The following is a 6000-nucleotide window of genomic DNA, read 5'->3' as shown; positions in this document are numbered from 1 at the left end:
AGGACATACTTCCCACCACAACTCTGTCTGCCTGGGCAAGGGCTGGTTGTTCTTGCTTTGGCAACCTGGACAGGGCATCGGCATTTTCATTCTGTACTCCAGGTCGATACTAGTATAGAGTTAGCGAGCTGGGCGACCCATCGCTGCTCCACAGCACCCAGTCGAGCGCCCTCTAGATGCACCAATGGATTGTTGTCAGTGAATACAGTAACCTCCGAGCCATACAAATAGTCTTTGAATTTTTCAGTCACCGCCCACTTCAAGCCCAACAGTTCCAACTTGAAAGAACTGTAATTCTGATCATTTCGCTCAGTTGGATTCAGACTACGGCTCGCATAGGCAATGACTCTTTCTGTACCTGCTTGTACCTGTGCTAACACAGCACCTAGCCCATGCAGGCTAGAGTCAACATACAGCCTAAAAGGTTGTGAAAAGTCAGCATAGGCAAGGATGGGGGCATTAAGCAAAGCTTCTTTCAACTGATCAAAAGCTTTTTGGCATTCTGGGGTCCAATTCAGGGGGCAAGATTTGGTGACAGGGGTGTTGCTGCCACATGTCAAGGTATTCAGGGGCATAGCTATTTTGGAGAAGGCCTGAATAAACCGGCGGTAGTAGCCAGCAAACCCAAGAAAGGATTTAACTTGCTTGACAGTCTGGGGTGTAGGCCAGTCTCTTACGCTGCCGTCTTGTCTGGGTCTGTTGCCACACCCTTTGCACTGATGACATGCCCCAAGTACTTCACTTTCTGTTGAAAGAGAAGGCATTTCTTTGGTTGTAGCTTCAACCTGTACTGGTGCAGACGCTGGAACACCTCCTCCAACTGTTGTAGGTGGCTGTCAAAGTCAGGGGAAAAGACTACAACGTCATCCAGATAGATTAAGAGGAAGTCATTTAGCATCTCACCTAGGCAGCGTTGCATCAACCCTTGAAAGGTCACAGGGGCGTTGCATAAGCCAAAGGGCATCCGCTCAAACTCGTTCAGGCCAAAAGGTGTCGTAAACGCGGTCTTCTCACGGTCTGAAGGGTCCATTTCTACTTGCCAGTAGCCACTAGCCATGTCCAGGGTGGAATACCACTTGGCAGCTTTTAGTCAAGTTAAGGACTCCTCAATACAGGGTAAAGGGTATGCATCCTTATGGGTGAGAGCATTCAGCCGGCGATAATCCACACAGAATCTCCAACTGCCATTTTTTTCTCTCACCAACAGGATTGGAGCTGCCCATGGACTTGCACTTTCCTGTACCACCCCAGACTCCAGCATGTTCTTCAGGAGACAGCGCAACCCTGTGTAGAGGCTTGGGGGAACAGGTCGGTACCGTTCCCGGCTTGGAGGCGCTGTTCCTGTAGGTATCTGGTGTTTCACCACACCTGTACAGCCAAAGTCTTCCTCATGGCTGGCAAATACCCTCAACCACCTCTGTAGTAGAGCAGTCATCTTCTCCTGTTGTGAGGAAGTCAGTCCCTCTCCCTGTAAAGATGCAGCAGGGTGTGGCTCTGCAACGTCAACGATGTGGCTGGCCCCTACTCTTCTCACCACGACCTCAATGACATCAGTGGCCACACTCTAACACCAGTTCTTGTTCTCCTTTGATCTCAATGTCAGCCACTTCAGTCACCTGGGCAAGCGGTTGACGTTGGGGAACCTCTACTGGATAGGGGTTGGGGTTGCAAAATTGGCATGGCACTCGTCCACTGGAAAGTGTGGTCAAAGTTCGCCCCACACACCACTCTGCCTCATGGCCAGGGAGAGGTTCCACCAGCACACTAGTAGCGTTGTTACTTGCCCCCTCGGTCACCTGCAGCCAGATGACCATCTCCGAATCGGCAGGGATTACTACTGGTTGCTGCCGAGGTAGTTTTGCAGCACCCTCATAGGGTGGGGGGATGCCTCTGGTGGCGACGTACTGACACTCCGAAAAAGCTTGAGCCCAGGTCTTTCCTTCCGGTAACGGCATAGTTGTTTGGAATGCCAAGAGCCCTGGGTGGCTCCCTTGGGTGAGAGCAGTCCACAGTGGCTGAACAATATTCATGCCAAGTATGCCCTTGTCAGAACCCAAACACTCGTCCTCCACAATGATGACCCCTTTTCCTGACAGAGACACTCCCCACTTTACAGTCAACAAGAGCATAACCAACATAGGGAATCTTGAGGCCATTGGCCGCACGCAGGGTAAGCCAGAGTGCATTACTCATACTTGTTACCTCTGTTCCCTCCAGGTATCTCCAAAACAGGCTCTGGCTGATCAGTGTAACTTGGGACCCTGTATCAAGCACAAACGGGAGGGAACATCCATTCATCGTTACTATCACATCAGGGCACTCACCGATGAAGGCAGACTCCTGCTGTGAAGTGGGCTCGTTCTTCCCGCAGGCCACCCCCACTGCTTGGCCCACAGCCGCAGGGGGTGTCAAAAATCCTGTTGCCGAGGTGGTCTTTGAGGGCATCGCCTTTGAACGTGTCCTGCAACTCCACAATTTTGACAGATAGGTCGACCCTCTGCATCCCATTGAAAAGCTGGTCTGATGGGTTGTTGTCTCCTCCGAGGGGTCCGTACAGCAGTGGTTGACCCACCTGTGGGCGCATTAAGAGTGAACTGAATCATGTACAGACAAGTGAGATTTCACCTCCTCCACCAAGCTAGCAGGGAGGGCCTTCATTTCTCCCATTAGCTCCTGTTGCAGTTCAGTGCGCAGTTGATTCTTCAGCTCTTCCAGATCGATGCTGTTGGGCTTTGATGGGGGGCGCTTATCCTTTGTGACAGAACAATGTCGTCCTCATGCAGCTCCTGCTCCAATGAACGTGCTTCTCTGCACGCCGACTCAAAAGTTATATCTTCATTCCGGCGCATTAGTCGAGTCAGTTCTTGTTTGACGGGTCCTGCATGAAGGCCGACCATCAGCTGGTCCAGTAAGAGGTTTGCTTCCCCTGTTCCCTCTTCATCATGTTCTTGCCATCTGAAAAACAGTTCTCTCAGTCTTAAAATAAAAGCCTTTACAGATTCATCAGCCCGCTGTTTACAATTAAAAAACTGGGCCCGTGCATGTGACTTGGTAGCAGGTTTAGCATGCAGTCGTTGGAGGAAGTCAAGGATTTTTTTTGCAGTGTTCTTATCTTGTGGCTGGACCAGCATAGTTGTAGCAGCTCTACCCCAATCCCCATGGCATGGAAAGAGCGACAACTACTACCGATAACTAGGTTGTTCTCTCGAAAAAACACACCTGCACCGTGGGCTTTAGAAGAAAAAAACGCTACAGAGCGGAGTCAGGATGCAGCGGCTCAGTCAGAAGAGCAGTGAAATACACGTGAATCACTATTTGTCCTACTGTACTTTGTATTTTTTTTCAAAATCATTTTTCATTTTCTCCCGTTCTAATCCAATGACTCGGGTCGCGGTGCTGATCTCCGCAAATTGAAGCCTTCAGTTCGTATTGATGATTAAAATGATTATTTTACAGTACAGTAGTTATTTGTAAAAAAAAATAAAGGTTACTACTTCACGGATTTCGCCTATCACGGGTTCTTTTTGGAACGTAACCCCCGCGAAAAACGAGGGTTCACTGTATATCCTATAAAACTATTCTAACACTATTCTAACCTAATTACGATATATTCTAATGCAGTATAATAATAATAATAGATGATATGACTGATATAATAACTGAACTTAACCACTAACTCTGATACAACCAACGCACACTCTACCTCTCACCAATACCGAACGCCAACTCAAAACCCTCGAAGTGCCGCGAGGTTCAAACCCTTTTTATGCGATAGTGACGCTCAAAATGAATCAGTGATGTGTACACTGAATCCAAGGCCTCGTTTGTCATCAGTCACGTGATTTTTATGGAAACGATACAAGCCTCGAACCAACGCTTCATCTGGCTCGCCCCTTTTTGCTCGACACATGCTCCGAGGCCTTGCTTCAAACGCCACATCACTAGTACTCAGTATCCAGCAACGGAAAAGAGAGGACAAACGCATTTAACACTTGAGGGAGTAAGTACTTTCCTTTAGCCAATTTCACACAGGCGTTGTGGTGATTTCTGGTCCGATCCACCTCGCCGCCATCCTAGAATAGACTCCTGCTCCGTGCTGCGTAGCTGACGTCAGGCTCCTGTCTTCTTCATTCCGGCACCACCGATCGCAAAACTTCATCCTTCCGTTCTTGTTTCCCCCTTGTTGTTTCTTCGGTCCTGTTGCAATCGTCCTTTCCTCTCCCTTCTGTGTCCAACCTCCCACCTTATATCCAGTCTGTGAATCCGTGAGCGCACCTGATATCCATTTCCAATTACTGGCGCTCCTCTGCGCAAGCCAGTGAGACAGGGTGAGGGTGTGGCATAGTGATGTGTCGTTCGCGAACGATCCGGCTCTAAGAGCCGGCTCTCTGAAGTGAACGACAGGAACCGGCTCCACAATGGGAGCCGTTTTGGGATCCTATTTGGGAGCCGTTTTTTTCTTTCAGTATCTCTCCTCCTCCCTGTCGTTGCGCTTGTGCTCTGCAAGTGCCACAGAGCCGTCAGTTTTTTCTTCCACGTCGTTTTTTTTGTCCTTCGGTGCCTGCTGTCTCTCCCAGCTGTCTCTCCCCTCTCCCTCTCCCTCCCCCTCCCCCTCCTTGCGCGTTTTGCTCTGCTTCTGCCAGTGCTAGACGGAGTTTTTTTTCTTCAGTCGGTGCCTTAATGTCTCCACTGCCCTCATGTCAAGCGTGTGCTCCACACATCTGACCAATCACAAGCAGCTTTCAATTAATAAGGTGACTGGAAACACTGAAAAAAAGTTTGTCCACTTTTTTCTTTCCTCTGCTGTCCTCGTGTCAAGCGTGTTTGTATTTATAACTGTTTAATTTATTTTAAGTTATTTTTGTGGAAGTGGTGCTATTTTGTGATAATTTAATTGGTTATAATAAAACTTTTATTCATAAAGCATTGTTATGCTGCATTTTACTCATCATAAGTGCTTAAAAATGTCAATAATGAAACAAAATGTTGTAAAATTAGGTTAATTTTATTAATTAATTAATTAATAACGTAAAAAATGTGTATGGGGAGCCGTTTGGGAGCCGAAAGAGCCGGCTCTCCACAGTAAGAAGAGCCGAAAGAGCCGAATCTCAAAATAGAGCCGGAAATCCCATCACTAGTGTGGCAGATCAAGCACTTCAGTCAGTTAAAAGTCCACATAAAAATATTAATGGCATGCAAAAATGTCCACCACACATCATGCAACACACACAAAACAATCTTAAAAGTCACAGATGCTGCATGCCTTAAAATAACACTCTAAAATACCTCGTAAAAAACACGATAAAAAGCCTTGATCTACCAGTTGACATGTACGTGTACTTTTTGTTGTACGTGAACCCAAACCATCCTCGTGACTCAGGGGACACTGGTATGGAGAAAAATGCATTACTCAAGTCTATCACTGTAAATCTGGTCTTGTCTGGTTTTAGTTGATTTAGCAGTGTGTGTGGGTCAGGCACATTAGGTGCTGTGCTTTCCACTGCTTGATTCACAGCTCTAAGATCTTGTATCATTCTCCAGCTCTCAGAATCTGCTTTTCTGACTGGAAAGATTGGTGTGTTGCATGAGGCCTCTGGTGCCTCTTCCACTACCCCCGTTTTGATCATTTCTTCAATTACTGGTCTAATACCTGCCAGAGCATCTGGCTTGAGTGGATATTGTTTGATTCTGGGTCTGTAATGAGTTTTGGGTGTGATTATCACAGGCGGCGCTGTTGTCATCAAACCCACATCTGTTTTGCCTTTTGACCACACCTTTTCAATTCAATTCATTTTTATTTATATAGCGCCAAATACAACAAATGTCATCTCAAGGCACTTAGATAGTAAGTCCAATTCAAGCCAATTGGAATTCAATTAATTAATAATAATCATAATTCATAAAATAATCCAATTCGTTCATCCTTTTCAGGTACATCCTGCAATTCAGGGTGATCAGCTAGGTCTATCACATATCATTCAGTTTGTTCATCAAGTGGGT

Source organism: Odontesthes bonariensis, chromosome 1 (assembly GCF_027942865.1).
Source record: "Odontesthes bonariensis isolate fOdoBon6 chromosome 1, fOdoBon6.hap1, whole genome shotgun sequence".
Lineage (NCBI taxonomy): Eukaryota > Metazoa > Chordata > Actinopteri > Atheriniformes > Atherinopsidae > Odontesthes > Odontesthes bonariensis.
Note: the sequence above shows the minus strand (reverse complement) of the source record.